Source organism: Watersipora subatra, unplaced genomic scaffold (assembly GCF_963576615.1).
Source record: "Watersipora subatra unplaced genomic scaffold, tzWatSuba1.1 SCAFFOLD_33, whole genome shotgun sequence".
NCBI lineage: Eukaryota > Metazoa > Bryozoa > Gymnolaemata > Cheilostomatida > Watersiporidae > Watersipora > Watersipora subatra.
Window position 1 is genome coordinate 352,464 of NW_027045321.1, and position 18,806 is coordinate 371,269.

An 18,806-nucleotide genomic window follows, 5' to 3' on the forward strand; every position below is an offset into this window, starting at 1 on the left:
TATTCTCACAATAAGCTAATTAGCTCAATTGGAGCATTTCTAGCATGTTTGGTTGAAATTGGAAATTTACATTTTTCACTTTTGTCAGACAATTGCAATATTCTCACAATAAGCTAATTAGCTCAATTGGAGCATTTCTAGCATGTTTGGTTGAAATTGGAAATTTACATTTTTCAGTTTTGTCAGACGTTTGTAATATTCTCACAATAAGCTAATTAGCTCAATTGGAGCATTTCTAGCATGTTTGGTTGAAATTGGAAATTTACATTTTTCACTTTTGTCATACGTTTGTAAAATTCTTACAGTAGGCTTATTTGCGCAATTTGAGCATTTCTAGCATGTTTGGTTGAAATTGGAAATTTACATTTTTCAGTTTTGTCAGACGTTTGTAAAATTCTTACAGTAGGCTTATTTGCGCAATTTGAGCATTTCTAGCATGTTTGGTTGAAATTGGAAATTTACATTTTTGACTTTTGTCAGACGTTTGTAATATTCTCACAATAAGCTAATTAGCTTAATTGGAGCATTTTTAGCATGTTTGGTTGAAATTGGAAATTTACATTTTTCACTTTTCCCAGACAATTGTAATATTCTCACAATAAGCTAATTAGCTCAATTGGAGCATTTCTAGCATGTTTGGTTGAAATTGGAAATTTACATTTTTCAGTTTTGTCAGACGTTTGTAATATTCTCACAATAAGCTAATTAGCTCAATTGGAGCATTTCTAGCATGTTTGGTTGAAATTGGAAATTTACATTTTTCACTTTTGTCAGACGTTTGTAATATTCTCACAATAAGCTAATTAGCTCAATTGGAGCATTTCTAGCATGTTTGGTTGAAATTGGAAATTTACATTTTTCAGTGTTGTCAGACGTTTGTAATAATCACACAATAAGCTAATTAGCTCAATTGGAGCATTTCTAGCATGTTTGGTTGAAATTGGAAATTTACATTTCTCATGTTTGTCAGACGTTTGTAATATTCACACAATAAGCTAATTAGCTCAATTGGAGCATTTCTAGCATGTTTGGTTGAAATTGGAAATTTACATTTTTCAGTGTTGTCAGACGTTTGTAATAATCACACAATAAGCTAATTAGCTCAATTGGAGCATTTCTAGCATGTTTGGTTGAAATTGGAAATTTACATTTCTCATGTTTGTCAGACGTTTGTAATATTCACACAATAAGCTAATTAGCTCAATTGGAGCATTTCTAGCATGTTTGGTTGAAATTGGAAATTTACATTTTTCACTTTTGTCAGACAATTGCAATATTCTCACAATAAGCTAATTAGCTCAATTGGAGCATTTCTAGCATGTTTGGTTGAAATTGGAAATTTACATTTTTCACTTTTGTCAGACAAGTGCAATATTCTCACAATAAGCTGATTAGCTCAATTGGAGCATTTCTAGCATGTTTGGTTGAAATTGGAAATTTACATTTTTCACTTTTGTCAGACAATTGCAATATTCTCACAATAAGCTAATTAGCTCAATTGGAGCATTTCTAGCATGTTTGGTTGAAATTGGAAATTTACATTTTTCAGTGTTGTCAGACGTTTGTAATATTCTCACAATAAGCTAATTAGCTCAATTGGAGCATTTCTAGCATGTTTGGTTGAAATTGGAAATTTACATTTTTCACTTTTGTCAGACGTTTGTAATATTCTCACAATAAGCTAATTAGCTCAATTGGAGCATTTCTAGCATGTTTGGTTGAAATTGGAAATTTAAATTTTTCACTTTTGTCAGACAATTGCAATATTCTCACAATAAGCTAATTAGCTCAATTGGAGCATTTCTAGCATGTTTGGTTGAAATTGGAAATTTACATTTTTCACTTTTGTCAGACAATTGCAATATTCTCACAATAAGCTAATTAGCTCAATTGGAGCATTTCTAGCATGTTTGGTTGAAATTGAAAATTTACATTTTTCAGTTTTGTCAGACGTTTGTAATATTCTCACAATGAGCTAATTAGCTCAATTGGAGCATTTCTAGCATGTTTGGTTGAAATTGGAATTTTACATTTTTCACTTTTGTCAGACGTTTGTAAAATTCTTACAGTAGGCTTATTTGCGCAATTTGAGCAATTCTAGCATGTTTGGTTGAATTTGGAAATTTACATTTTTCACTTTTGTCAGACGTTTGTAATATTCTCACAATAAGCTAATTAGCTTAATTGGAGCATTTCTAGCATGTTTGGTTGAAATTGGAAATTCACATTTTTCACTTTTGTCAGACAATTGCAATATTCTCACAATAAGCTAATTAGCTCAATTGGAGCATTTCTAGCATGTTTGGTTGAAATTGGAAATTTACATTTTTCACTTTTGTCAGACAATTGCAATATTCTCACAATAAGCTAATTAGCTCAATTGGAGCATTTCTAGCATGTTTGGTTGAAATTGGAAATTTACATATTTCAGTTTTGTCAGACGTTTGTAATATTCTCACAATAAGCTATTTAGCTCAATTGGAGCATTTCTAGCATGTTTGGTTGAAATTGAAAATTTACATTTTTCAGTTTTGTCAGACGTTTGTAATATTCTCACAATAAGCTAATTAGCTCAATTGGAGCATTTCTAGCATGTTTGGTTGAAATTGGAAATTTACATTTTTCACTTTTGTCATACGTTTGTAAAATTCTTACAGTAGGCTTATTTGCGCAATTTGAGCATTTCTAGCATGTTTGGTTGAAATTGGAAATTTACATTTTTCAGTTTTGTCAGACGTTTGTAAAATTCTTACAGTAGGCTTATTTGCGCAATTTGAGCAATTCTAGCATGTTTGGTTGAAATTGGAAATTTACATTTTTGACTTTTGTCAGACGTTTGTAATATTCTCACAATAAGCTAATTAGCTTAATTGGAGCATTTTTAGCATGTTTGGTTGAAATTGGAAATTTACATTTTTCACTTTTCCCAGACAATTGTAATATTCTCACAATAAGCTAATTAGCTCAATTGGAGCATTTCTAGCATGTTTGGTTGAAATTGGAAATTTACATTTTTCACTTTTGTCAGACAATTGCAATATTCTCACAATAAGCTAATTAGCTCAATTGGAGCATTTCTAGCATGTTTGGTTGAAATTGGAAATTTACATTTTTCAGTTTTGTCAGACGTTTGTAATATTCTCACAATAAGCTATTTAGCTCAATTGGAGCATTTCTAGCATGTTTGGTTGAAATTGAAAATTTACATTTTTCAGTTTTGTCAGACGTTTGTAATATTCTCACAATAAGCTAATTAGCTCAATTGGAGCATTTCTAGCATGTTTGGTTGAAATTGGAAATTTACATTTTTCAGTTTTGTCAGACGTTTGTAAAATTCTTACAGTAGGCTTATTTGCGCAATTTGAGCAATTCTAGCATGTTTGGTTGAAATTGGAAATTTACATTTTTGACTTTTGTCAGACGTTTGTAATATTCTCACAATAAGCTAATTAGCTTAATTGGAGCATTTTTAGCATGTTTGGTTGAAATTGGAAATTTACATTTTTCACTTTTCCCAGACAATTGTAATATTCTCACAATAAGCTAATTAGCTCAATTGGAGCATCTCTAGCATGTTTGGTTGAAATTGGAAATTTACATTTTTCAGTTTTGTCAGACGTTTGTAATATTCTCACAATAAGCTAAATAGCTCAATTGGAGCATTTTTAGCATGTTTGGTTGAAATTGGAAATTCACATTTTTCACTTTTGTCAGACAATTGCAATATTCTCACAATAAGCTAATTAGCTCAATTGGAGCATTTCTAGCATGTTTGGTTGAAATTGGAAATTTACATTTTTCACTTTTGTCAGACAATTGCAATATTCTCACAATAAGCTAATTAGCTCAATTGGAGCATTTCTAGCATGTTTGGTTGAAATTGGAAATTTACATTTTTCAGTTTTGTCAGACGTTTGTAATATTCTCACAATAAGCTATTTAGCTCAATTGGAGCATTTCTAGCATGTTTGGTTGAAATTGAAAATTTACATTTTTCAGTTTTGTCAGACGTTTGTAATATTCTCTCAATAAGCTAATTAGCTCAATTGGAGCATTTCTAGCATGTTTGGTTGAAATTGGAAATTTACATTTTTCACTTTTGTCATACGTTTGTAAAATTCTTACTGTAGGCTTATTTGCGCAATTTGAGCATTTCTAGCATGTTTGGTTGAAATTGGAAATTTACATTTTTCAGTTTTGTCAGACGTTTGTAAAATTCTTACAGTAGGCTTATTTGCGCAATTTGAGCAATTCTAGCATGTTTGGTTGAAATTGGAAATTTACATTTTTGACTTTTGTCAGACGTTTGTAATATTCTCACAATAAGCTAATTAGCTTAATTGGAGCATTTTTAGCATGTTTGGTTGAAATTGGAAATTTACATTTTTCACTTTTCCCAGACAATTGTAATATTCTCACAATAAGCTAATTCGCTCAATTGGAGCATTTCTAGCATGTTTGGTTGAAATTGGAAATTTACATTTTTCACTTTTGTCAGACAATTGCAATATTCTCACAATAAGCTAATTAGCTCAATTGGAGCATTTCTAGCATGTTTGGTTGAAATTGGAAATTTACATTTTTCACTTTTGTCAGACGTTTGTAATATTCTCACAATAAGCTAATTAGCTCAATTGGAGCATTTCTAGCATGTTTGGTTGAAATTGGAAATTTACATTTTTCAGTTTTGTCAGACGTTTGTAATATTCTCACAATAATCTAATTAGCTCAATTGGAGCATTTCTAGCATGTTTGGTTGAAATTGGAAATTTACATTTTTCACTTTTGTCAGACGTTTGTAAATTTCTTACAGTAGGCTTATTTGCGCAATTTGAGCAATTCTAGCATGTTTGGTTGAAATTGGAAATTTACATTTTTCACTTTTGTCAGACGTTTGTAATATTCTCACAATAAGCTAATTAGCCAAATTGGAGCATTTCTAGCATGTTTGGTTGAAATTGGAAATTTACATTTTTCACTTTTCCCAGACAATTGTAATATTCTCACAATAAGCTAATTAGCTCAATTGGAGCATTTCTAGCATGTTTGGTTGAAATTGGAAATTTACATTTTTCACTTTTGTCAGACGTTTGTAATATTCTCACAATAAGCTAATTAGCTCAATTAGAGCATTTCTAGCATGTTTGGTTGAAATTGGAATTTTACATTTCTCATGTTTGTCAGACGTTTGTAATATTCTCACAATAAGCTAATTAGCTCAATTGGAGCATTTCTAGCATGTTTGGCTGAATTTGGAAATTTACATTTTTCACTTTTGTCAGACAATTGCAATATTCTCACAATAAGCTAATTAGCTCAATTGGAGCATTTCTAGCATGTTTGGTTGAAATTGGAAATTTACATTTTTCAGTTTTGTCAGACGTTTGTAATATTCTCACAATAAGCTAATTAGCTCAATTGGAGCATTTCTAGCATGTTTGGTTGAAATTGGAAATTTACATTTTTCACTTTTGTCAGACGTTTGTAATATTCTCACAATAAGCTAATTAGCTCAATTGGAGCATTTCTAGCATGTTTGGTTGAAATTGGAAATTTACATTTTTCAGTGTTGTCAGACGTTTGTAATAATCACACAATAAGCTAATTAGCTCAATTGGAGCATTTCTAGCATGTTTGGTTGAAATTGGAAATTTACATTTCTCATGTTTGTCAGACGTTTGTAATATTCACACAATAAGCTAATTAGCTCAATTGGAGCATTTCTAGCGTGTTTGGCTGAATTTGGAAATTTACATTTTTCACTTTTGTCAGACGTTTGTAATATTCTCACAATAAGCTAATTAGCTTAATTGGAGCATTTCTAGCATGTTTGGTTGAAATTGGAAATTTACATTTTTCACTTTTCCCAGACAATTGTAATATTCTCACAATAAGCTAATTAGCTTAATTGGAGCATTTCTAGCATGTTTGGTTGAAATTGGAAATTTACATTTTTCACTTTTGTCAGACAATTGTAATATTCTCACAATAAGCTAATTAGCTCAATTGGAGCATTTCTAGCATGTTTGGTTGAAATTGGAAATTTACATTTTTCAGTTTTGTCAGACGTTTGTAATATTCTCACAATAAGCTAAATAGCTCAATTGGAGCATTTCTAGCATGTTTGGTTGAAATTGAAAATTTACATTTTTCAGTTTTGTCAGACAATTGCAATATTCTCACAATAAGCTAATTAGCTCAATTGGAGCATTTCTAGCATGTTTGGTTGAAATTGGAAATTTACATTTTTCACTTTTGTCAGACAATTGCAATATTCTCACAATAAGCTAATTAGCTCAATTGGAGCATTTCTAGCATGTTTGGTTGAAATTGGAAATTTACAATTTTCAGTTTTGTCAGACGTTTGTAATATTCTCACAATAAGCTATTTAGCTCAATTGGAGCATTTCTAGCATGTTTGGTTGAAATTGAAAATTTACATTTTTCAGTTTTGTCAGACGTTTGTAATATTCTCACAATAAGCTAATTAGCTTAATTGGAGCATTTCTAGCATGTTTGGTTGAAATTGGAAATTTACATTTTTCACTTTTGTCATACGTTTGTAAAATTCTTACAGTAGGCTTATTTGCGCAATTTGAGCATTTCTAGCATGTTTGGTTGAAATTGGAAATTTACATTTTTCAGTTTTGTCAGACGTTTGTAAAATTCTTACAGTAGGCTTATTTGCGCAATTTGAGCAATTCTAGCATGTTTGGTTGAAATTGGAAATTTACATTTTTGACTTTTGTCAGACGTTTGTAATATTCTCACAATAAGCTAATTAGCTTAATTGGAGCATTTTTAGCATGTTTGGTTGAAATTGGAAATTTACATTTTTCACTTTTCCCAGGCAATTGTAATATTCTCACAATAAGCTAATTAGCTCAATTGGAGCATTTCTAGCATGTTTGGTTGAAATTGGAAATTTACATTTTTCACTTTTGTCAGACAATTGCAATATTCTCACAATAAGCTAATTAGCTCAATTGGAGCATTTCTAGCATGTTTGGTTGAAATTGGAAATTTACATTTTTCACTTTTGTCAGACGTTTGTAATATTCTCACAATAAGCTAATTAGCTCAATTGGAGCATTTCTAGCATGTTTGGTTGAAATTGGAAATTTACATTTTTCAGTGTTGTCAGACGTTTGTAATATTCACACAATAAGCTAATTAGCTCAATTGGAGCATTTTTAGCATGTTTGGTTGAAATTGGAAATTCACATTTTTCACTTTTGTCAGACAATTGCAATATTCTCACAATAAGCTAATTAGCTCAATTGGAGCATTTCTAGCATGTTTGGTTGAAATTGGAAATTTACATTTTTCACTTTTGTCAGACAATTGCAATATTCTCACAATAAGCTAATTAGCTCAATTGGAGCATTTCTAGCATGTTTGGTTGAAATTGGAAATTTACATTTTTCAGTGTTGTCAGACGTTTGTAATATTCTTACAGTAGGCTTATTTGCGCAATTTGAGCAATTCTAGCATGTTTGGTTGAAATTGGAAATTTACATTTTTCACTTTTGTCAGACGTTTGTAATATTCTCACAATAAGCTAATTAGCTTAATTGGAGCATTTCTAGCATGTTTGGTTGAAATTGGAAATTTACATTTTTCACTTTTCCCAGACAATTGTAATATTCTCACAATAAGCTAATTAGCTCAATTGGAGCATTTCTAGCATGTTTGGTTCAAATTGGAAATTTATATTTTTCACTTTTGTCAGACGTTTGTAATATTCTCACAATAAGCTAATTAGCTCAATTGGAGCATTTCTAGCATGTTTGGTTGAAATTGGAAATTTACATTTTTCACTTTTGTCAGACAATTGCAATATTCTCACAATAAGCTAATTAGCTCAATTGGAGCATTTTTAGCATGTTTGGTTGAAATTGGAAATTTACATTTTTCACTTTTGTCAGACAATTGCAATATTCTCACAATAAGCTAACTAGCTCAATTGGAGCATTTCTAGCATGTTTGGTTGAAATTGGAAATTTACAATTTTCACTTCTCCCAGACAATTGCAATATTCTCACAATAAGCTAATTAGGTCACTTGGAGCATTTCTAGCATGTTTGGTTGAAATTGGAAATTTACATTTTTCACTTTTGTCAGACGTTTGTAATATTCTCACAATAAGCTAATTAGCTCAATTAGAGCATTTCTAGCATGTTTGGTTGAAATTGGAAATTTAAATTTCTCATGTTTGTCAGACGTTTGTAATATTCTCACAATAAGCTAATTAGCTCAATTGGAGCATTTCTAGCATGGTTGGCTGAATATGGAAATTTACATTTTTCACTTTTGTCAGACGTTTGTAATATTCTCACAATAAGCTAATTAGCTTAATTGGAGCATTTCTAGCATGTTTGGTTGAAATTGGAAATTTACATTTTTCACTTTTCCCAGACAATTGTAATATTCTCACAATAAGCTAATTAGCTCAATTGGAGCATTTCTAGCATGTTTGGTTGAAATTGGAAATTTACATTTTTCACTTTTGTCAGACAATTGCAATATTCTCACAATAAGCTAATTAGCTCAATTGGAGCATTTCTAGCATGTTTGGTTGAAATTGGAAATTTACATTTTTCAGTTTTGTCAGACGTTTGTAATATTCTCACAATAAGCTATTTAGCTCAATTGGAGCATTTCTAGCATGTTTGGTTGAAATTAAAAATTTACATTTTTCAGTTTTGTCAGACGTTTGTAATATTCTCACAATAAGCTAATTAGCTCAATTGGAGCATTTCTAGCATGTTTGGTTGAAATTGGAAATTTACATTTTTCACTTTTGTCATACGTTTGTAAAATTCTTACAGTAGGCTTATTTGCGCAATTTGAGCATTTCTAGCATGTTTGTTTGAAATTGGAAATTTACATTTTTCAGTTTTGTCAGACGTTTGTAAAATTCTTACAGTAGGCTTATTTGCGCAATTTGAGCAATTCTAGCATGTTTGGTTGAAATTGGAAATTTACATTTTTGACTTTTGTCAGACGTTTGTAATATTCTCACAATAAGCTAATTAGCTTAATTGGAGCATTTTTAGCATGTTTTGTTGAAATTGGAAATTTACATTTTTCACTTTTCCCAGACAATTGTAATATTCTCACAATAAGCTAATTAGCTCAATTGGAGCATTTCTAGCATGTTTGGTTGAAATTGGAAATTTACATTTTTCAGTTTTGTCAGACGTTTGTAATATTCTCACAATAAGCTAAATAGCTCAATTGGAGCATTTTTAGCATGTTTGGTTGAAATTGGAAATTCACATTTTTCACTTTTGTCAGACAATTGCAATATTCTCACAATAAGCTAATTAGCTCAATTGGAGCATTTCTAGCATGTTTGGTTGAAATTGGAAATTTACATTTTTCACTTTTGTCAGACAATTGCAATATTCTCACAATAAGCTAATTAGCTCAATTGGAGCATTTCTAGCATGTTTGGTTGAAATTGGAAATTTACATTTTTCAGTTTTGTCAGACGTTTGTAATATTCTCACAATAAGCTAATTAGCTCAATTGGAGCATTTCTAGCATGTTTGGTTGAAATTGGAAATTTACATTTTTCACTTTTGTCATACGTTTGTAAAATTCTTACAGTAGGCTTATTTGCGCAATTTGAGCATTTCTAGCATGTTTGGTTGAAATTGGAAATTTACATTTTTCAGTTTTGTCAGACGTTTGTAAAATTCTTACAGTAGGCTTATTTGCGCAATTTGAGCATTTCTAGCATGTTTGGTTGAAATTGGAAATTTACATTTTTGACTTTTGTCAGACGTTTGTAATATTCTCACAATAAGCTAATTAGCTTAATTGGAGCATTTTTAGCATGTTTGGTTGAAATTGGAAATTTACATTTTTCACTTTTCCCAGACAATTGTAATATTCTCACAATAAGCTAATTAGCTCAATTGGAGCATTTCTAGCATGTTTGGTTGAAATTGGAAATTTACATTTTTCACTTTTGTCAGACAATTGCAATATTCTCACAATAAGCTAATTAGCTCAATTGGAGCATTTCTAGCATGTTTGGTTGAAATTGGAAATTTACATTTTTCACTTTTGTCAGACGTTTGTAATATTCTCACAATAAGCTAATTAGCTCAATTGGAGCATTTCTAGCATGTTTGGTTGAAATTGGAAATTTACATTTTTCAGTTTTGTCAGACGTTTGTAATATTCTCACAATAAGCTAATTAGCTCAATTGGAGCATTTCTAGCATGTTTGGTTGAAATTGGAAATTTACATTTTTCACTTTTGTCAGACATTTGTAATATTCTCACAATAAGCTAATTAGCTCAATTGGAGCATTTCTAGCATGTTTGGTTGAAATTGGAAATTTACATTTTTCAGTGTTGTCAGACGTTTGTAATAATCACACAATAAGCTAATTAGCTCAATTGGAGCATTTCTAGCATGTTTGGTTGAAATTGGAAATTTACATTTCTCATGTTTGCCAGACGTTTGTAATATTCACACAATAAGCTAATTAGCTCAATTGGAGCATTTCTAGCATGTTTGGTTGAAATTGGAAATTTACATTTTTCACTTTTGTCAGACAATTGCAATATTCTCACAATAAGCTAATTAGCTCAATTGGAGCATTTCTAGCATGTTTGGTTGAAATTGGAAATTTACATTTTTCACTTTTGTCAGACAAGTGCAATATTCTCACAATAAGCTGATTAGCTCAATTGGAGCATTTCTAGCATGTTTGGTTGAAATTGGAAATTTACATTTTTCACTTTTGTCAGACAATTGCAATATTCTCACAATAAGCTAATTAGCTCAATTGGAGCATTTCTAGCATGTTTGGTTGAAATTGGAAATTTACATTTTTCAGTGTTGTCAGACGTTTGTAATATTCTCACAATAAGCTAATTAGCTCAATTGGAGCATTTCTAGCATGTTTGGTTGAAATTGGAAATTTACATTTTTCACTTTTGTCAGACGTTTGTAATATTCTCACAATAAGCTAATTAGCTCAATTGGAGCATTTCTAGCATGTTTGGTTGAAATTGGAAATTTACATTTTTCAGTGTTGTCAGACGTTTGTAATATTCACACAATAAGCTAATTAGCTCAATTGGAGCATTTTTAGCATGTTTGGTTGAAATTGGAAATTCACATTTTTCACTTTTGTCAGACAATTGCAATATTCTCACAATAAGCTAATTAGCTCAATTGGAGCATTTCTAGCATGTTTGGTTGAAATTGGAAATTTACATTTTTCACTTTTGTCAGACAATTGCAATATTCTCACAATAAGCTAATTAGCTCAATTGGAGCATTTCTAGCATGTTTGGTTGAAATTGGAAATTTACATTTTTCAGTGTTGTCAGACGTTTGTAATATTCTCACAATAAGCTAATTAGCTCAATTGGAGCATTTTTAGCATGTTTGGTTGAAATTGAAAATTTACATTTTTCAGTTTTGTCAGACGTTTGTAATATTCTCACAATAAGCTAATTAGCTCAATTGGAGCATTTCTAGCATGTTTGGTTGAAATTGGAATTTTACATTTTTCACTTTTGTCAGACGTTTGTAAAATTCTTACAGTAGGCTTATTTGCGCAATTTGAGCAATTCTAGCATGTTTGGTTGAATTTGGAAATTTACATTTTTCACTTTTGTCAGACGTTTGTAATATTCTCACAATAAGCTAATTAGCTTAATTGGAGCATTTCTAGCATGTTTGGTTGAAATTGGAAATTCACATTTTTCACTTTTGTCAGACAATTGCAATATTCTCACAATAAGCTAATTAGCTCAATTGGAGCATTTCTAGCATGTTTGGTTGAAATTGGAAATTTACATTTTTCACTTTTGTCAGACAATTGCAATATTCTCACAATAAGCTAATTAGCTCAATTGGAGCATTTCTAGCATGTTTGGTTGAAATTGGAAATTTACATATTTCAGTTTTGTCAGACGTTTGTAATATTCTCACAATAAGCTATTTAGCTCAATTGGAGCATTTCTAGCATGTTTGGTTGAAATTGAAAATTTACATTTTTCAGTTTTGTCAGACGTTTGTAATATTCTCACGATAAGCTAATTAGCTCAATTGGAGCATTTCTAGCATGTTTGGTTGAAATTGGAAATTTACATTTTTCACTTTTGTCATACGTTTGTAAAATTCTTACAGTAGGCTTAATTGCGCAATTTGAGCATTTCTAGCATGTTTGGTTGAAATTGGAAATTTACATTTTTCAGTTTTGTCAGACGTTTGTAAAATTCTTACAGTAGGCTTATTTGCGCAATTTGAGCAATTCTAGCATGTTTGGTTGAAATTGGAAATTTACATTTTTGACTTTTGTCAGACGTTTGTAATATTCTCACAATAAGCTAATTAGCTTAATTGTAGCATTTTTAGCATGTTTGGTTGAAATTGGAAATTTACATTTTTCACTTTTCCCAGACAATTGTAATATTCTCACAATAAGCTAATTAGCTCAATTGGAGCATTTCTAGCATGTTTGGTTGAAATTGGAAATTTACATTTTTCACTTTTGTCAGACAATTGCAATATTCTCACAATAAGCTAATTAGCTCAATTGGAGCATTTCTAGCATGTTTGGTTGAAATTGGAAATTTACATTTTTCACTTTTGTCAGACGTTTGTAATATTCTCACAATAAGCTAATTAGCTCAATTGGAGCATTTCTAGCATGTTTGGTTGAAATTGGAAATTTACATTTTTCAGTTTTGTCAGACGTTTGTAATATTCTCACAATAAGCTAATTAGCTCAATTGGAGCATTTCTAGCATGTTTGGTTGAAATTGGAAATTTACATTTTTCACTTTTGTCAGACGTTTGTAATATTCTCACAATAAGCTAATTAGCTCAATTGGAGCATTTCTAGCATGTTTGGTTGAAATTGGAAATTTACATTTCTCATGTTTGTCAGACGTTTGTAATATTCACACAATAAGCTAATTAGCTCAATTGGAGCATTTCTAGCATGTTTGGTTGAAATTGGAAATTTACATTTTTCACTTTTGTCAAACAATTGCAATATTCTCACAATAAGCTAATTAGCTCAATTGGAGCATTTCTAGCATGTTTGGTTGAAATTGGAAATTTACATTTTTCACTTTTGTCAGACAAGTGCAATATTCTCACAATAAGCTGATTAGCTCAATTGGAGCATTTCTAGCATGTTTGGTTGAAATTGGAAATTTACATTTTTCACTTTTGTCAGACAATTGCAATATTCTCACAATAAGCTAATTAGCTCAATTGGAGCATTTCTAGCATGTTTGGTTGAAATTGGAAATTTACATTTTTCAGTGTTGTCAGACGTTTGTAATATTCTCACAATAAGCTAATTAGCTCAATTGGAGCATTTCTAGCATGTTTGGTTGAAATTGGAAATTTACATTTTTCACTTTTGTCAGACGTTTGTAATATTCTCACAATAAGCTAATTAGCTCAATTGGAGCATTTCTAGCATGTTTGGTTGAAATTGGAAATTTACATTTTTCAGTGTTGTCAGACGTTTGTAATATTCACACAATAAGCTAATTAGCTCAATTGGAGCATTTTTAGCATGTTTGGTTGAAATTGGAAATTCACATTTTTCACTTTTGTCAGACAATTGCAATATTCTCACAATAAGCTAATTAGCTCAATTGGAGCATTTCTAGCATGTTTGGTTGAAATTGGAAATTTACATTTTTCACTTTTGTCAGACAATTGCAATATTCTCACAATAAGCTAATTAGCTCAATTGGAGCATTTCTAGCATGTTTGTTTGAAATTGGAAATTTACATTTTTCAGTGTTGTCAGACGTTTGTAATATTCTCACAATAAGCTAATTAGCTCAATTGGAGCATTTCTAGCATGTTTGGTTGAAATTGAAAATTTACATTTTTCAGTTTTGTCAGACGTTTGTAATATTCTCACAATAAGCTAATTAGCTCAATTGGAGCATTTCTAGCATGTTTGGTTGAAATTGGAATTTTACATTTTTCACTTTTGTCAGACGTTTGTAAAATTCTTACAGTAGGCTTATTTGCGCAATTTGAGCAATTCTAGCATGTTTGGTTGAAATTGGAAATTTACATTTTTCACTTTTGTCAGACGTTTGTAATATTCTCACAATAAGCTAATTAGCTCAATTGGAGCATTTCTAGCATGTTTGGTTGAAATTGGAAATTTACATTTTTCAGTTTTGTCAGACGTTTGTAATATTCTCACAATAAGCTAATTAGCTCAATTGGAGCATTTCTAGCATGTTTGGTTGAAATTGGAAATTTACATTTTTCACTTTTGTCAGACATTTGTAATATTCTCACAATAAGCTAATTAGCTCAATTGGAGCATTTCTAGCATGTTTGGTTGAAATTGGAAATTTACATTTTTCAGTGTTGTCAGACGTTTGTAATAATCACACAATAAGCTAATTAGCTCAATTGGAGCATTTCTAGCATGTTTGGTTGAAATTGGAAATTTACATTTCTCATGTTTGCCAGACGTTTGTAATATTCACACAATAAGCTAATTAGCTCAATTGGAGCATTTCTAGCATGTTTGGTTGAAATTGGAAATTTACATTTTTCACTTTTGTCAGACAATTGCAATATTCTCACAATAAGCTAATTAGCTCAATTGGAGCATTTCTAGCATGTTTGGTTGAAATTGGAAATTTACATTTTTCACTTTTGTCAGACAAGTGCAATATTCTCACAATAAGCTGATTAGCTCAATTGGAGCATTTCTAGCATGTTTGGTTGAAATTGGAAATTTACATTTTTCACTTTTGTCAGACAATTGCAATATTCTCACAATAAGCTAATTAGCTCAATTGGAGCATTTCTAGCATGTTTGGTTGAAATTGGAAATTTACATTTTTCAGTGTTGTCAGACGTTTGTAATATTCTCACAATAAGCTAATTAGCTCAATTGGAGCATTTCTAGCATGTTTGGTTGAAATTGGAAATTTACATTTTTCACTTTTGTCAGACGTTTGTAATATTCTCACAATAAGCTAATTAGCTCAATTGGAGCATTTCTAGCATGTTTGGTTGAAATTGGAAATTTACATTTTTCAGTGTTGTCAGACGTTTGTAATATTCACACAATAAGCTAATTAGCTCAATTGGAGCATTTTTAGCATGTTTGGTTGAAATTGGAAATTCACATTTTTCACTTTTGTCAGACAATTGCAATATTCTCACAATAAGCTAATTAGCTCAATTGGAGCATTTCTAGCATGTTTGGTTGAAATTGGAAATTTACATTTTTCACTTTTGTCAGACAATTGCAATATTCTCACAATAAGCTAATTAGCTCAATTGGAGCATTTCTAGCATGTTTGGTTGAAATTGGAAATTTACATTTTTCAGTGTTGTCAGACGTTTGTAATATTCTCACAATAAGCTAATTAGCTCAATTGGAGCATTTTTAGCATGTTTGGTTGAAATTGAAAATTTACATTTTTCAGTTTTGTCAGACGTTTGTAATATTCTCACAATAAGCTAATTAGCTCAATTGGAGCATTTCTAGCATGTTTGGTTGAAATTGGAATTTTACATTTTTCACTTTTGTCAGACGTTTGTAAAATTCTTACAGTAGGCTTATTTGCGCAATTTGAGCAATTCTAGCATGTTTGGTTGAATTTGGAAATTTACATTTTTCACTTTTGTCAGACGTTTGTAATATTCTCACAATAAGCTAATTAGCTTAATTGGAGCATTTCTAGCATGTTTGGTTGAAATTGGAAATTCACATTTTTCACTTTTGTCAGACAATTGCAATATTCTCACAATAAGCTAATTAGCTCAATTGGAGCATTTCTAGCATGTTTGGTTGAAATTGGAAATTTACATTTTTCACTTTTGTCAGACAATTGCAATATTCTCACAATAAGCTAATTAGCTCAATTGGAGCATTTCTAGCATGTTTGGTTGAAATTGGAAATTTACATATTTCAGTTTTGTCAGACGTTTGTAATATTCTCACAATAAGCTATTTAGCTCAATTGGAGCATTTCTAGCATGTTTGGTTGAAATTGAAAATTTACATTTTTCAGTTTTGTCAGACGTTTGTAATATTCTCACGATAAGCTAATTAGCTCAATTGGAGCATTTCTAGCATGTTTGGTTGAAATTGGAAATTTACATTTTTCACTTTTGTCATACGTTTGTAAAATTCTTACAGTAGGCTTAATTGCGCAATTTGAGCATTTCTAGCATGTTTGGTTGAAATTGGAAATTTACATTTTTCAGTTTTGTCAGACGTTTGTAAAATTCTTACAGTAGGCTTATTTGCGCAATTTGAGCAATTCTAGCATGTTTGGTTGAAATTGGAAATTTACATTTTTGACTTTTGTCAGACGTTTGTAATATTCTCACAATAAGCTAATTAGCTTAATTGGAGCATTTTTAGCATGTTTGGTTGAAATTGGAAATTTACATTTTTCACTTTTCCCAGACAATTGTAATATTCTCACAATAAGCTAATTAGCTCAATTGGAGCATTTCTAGCATGTTTGGTTGAAATTGGAAATTTACATTTTTCACTTTTGTCAGACAATTGCAATATTCTCACAATAAGCTAATTAGCTCAATTGGAGCATTTCTAGCATGTTTGGTTGAAATTGGAAATTTACATTTTTCACTTTTGTCAGACGTTTGTAATATTCTCACAATAAGCTAATTAGCTCAATTGGAGCATTTCTAGCATGTTTGGTTGAAATTGGAAATTTACATTTTTCAGTTTTGTCAGACGTTTGTAATATTCTCACAATAAGCTAATTAGCTCAATTGGAGCATTTCTAGCATGTTTGGTTGAAATTGGAAATTTACATTTTTCACTTTTGTCAGACGTTTGTAATATTCTCACAATAAGCTAATTAGCTCAATTGGAGCATTTCTAGCATGTTTGGTTGAAATTGGAAATTTACATTTCTCATGTTTGTCAGACGTTTGTAATATTCACACAATAAGCTAATTAGCTCAATTGGAGCATTTCTAGCATGTTTGGTTGAAATTGGAAATTTACATTTTTCACTTTTGTCAAACAATTGCAATATTCTCACAATAAGCTAATTAGCTCAATTGGAGCATTTCTAGCATGTTTGGTTGAAATTGGAAATTTACATTTTTCACTTTTGTCAGACAAGTGCAATATTCTCACAATAAGCTGATTAGCTCAATTGGAGCATTTCTAGCATGTTTGGTTGAAATTGGAAATTTACATTTTTCACTTTTGTCAGACAATTGCAATATTCTCACAATAAGCTAATTAGCTCAATTGGAGCATTTCTAGCATGTTTGGTTGAAATTGGAAATTTACATTTTTCAGTGTTGTCAGACGTTTGTAATATTCTCACAATAAGCTAATTAGCTCAATTGGAGCATTTCTAGCATGTTTGGTTGAAATTGGAAATTTACATTTTTCACTTTTGTCAGACGTTTGTAATATTCTCACAATAAGCTAATTAGCTCAATTGGAGCATTTCTAGCATGTTTGGTTGAAATTGGAAATTTACATTTTTCAGTGTTGTCAGACGTTTGTAATATTCACACAATAAGCTAATTAGCTCAATTGGAGCATTTTTAGCATGTTTGGTTGAAATTGGAAATTCACATTTTTCACTTTTGTCAGACAATTGCAATATTCTCACAATAAGCTAATTAGCTCAATTGGAGCATTTCTAGCATGTTTGGTTGAAATTGGAAATTTACATTTTTCACTTTTGTCAGACAATTGCAATATTCTCACAATAAGCTAATTAGCTCAATTGGAGCATTTCTAGCATGTTTGTTTGAAATTGGAAATTTACATTTTTCAGTGTTGTCAGACGTTTGTAATATTCTCACAATAAGCTAATTAGCTCAATTGGAGCATTTCTAGCATGTTTGGTTGAAATTGAAAATTTACATTTTTCAGTTTTGTCAGACGTTTGTAATATTCTCACAATAAGCTAATTAGCTCAATTGGAGCATTTCTAGCATGTTTGGTTGAAATTGGAATTTTACATTTTTCACTTTTGTCAGACGTTTGTAAAATTCTTACAGTAGGCTTATTTGCGCAATTTGAGCAATTCTAGCATGTTTGGTTGAAATTGGAAATTTACATTTTTCACTTTTGTCAGACGTTTGTAATATTCTCACAATAAGCTAATTAGCTTAATTGGAGCATTTCTAGCATGTTTGGTTGAAATTGGAAATTTACATTTTTCACTTTTCCCAGACAATTGTAATATTCTCACAATAAGCTAATTAGCTCAATTGGAGCATTTCTAGCATGTTTGGTTCAAATTGGAAATTTATTTTTTTCACTTTTGTCAGACGTTTGTAATATTCTCACAATAAGCTAATTAGCTCAATTGGAGCATTTCTAGCATGTTTGGTTGAAATTGGAAATTTACATTTTTCACTTTTGTCAGACAAGTGCAATATTCTCACAATAAGCTGATTAGCTCAATTGGAGCATTTCTAGCATGTTTGGTTGAAATTGGAAATTTACATTTTTCACTTTTGTCAGACAATTGCAATATTCTCACAATAAGCTAATTAGCTCAATTGGAGCATTTTTAGCATGTTTGGTTGAAATTGGAAATTTACATTTTTCACTTTTGTCAGACAAGTGCAATATTCTCACAATAAGCTGATTAGCTCAATTGGAGCATTTCTAGCATGTTTGGTTGAAATTGGAAATTTACATTTTTCACTTTTGTCAGACAATTGCAATATTCTCACAATAAGCTAATTAGCTCAATTGGAGCATTTCTAGCATGTTTGGTTGAAATTGGAAATTTACATTTTTCAGTGTTGTCAG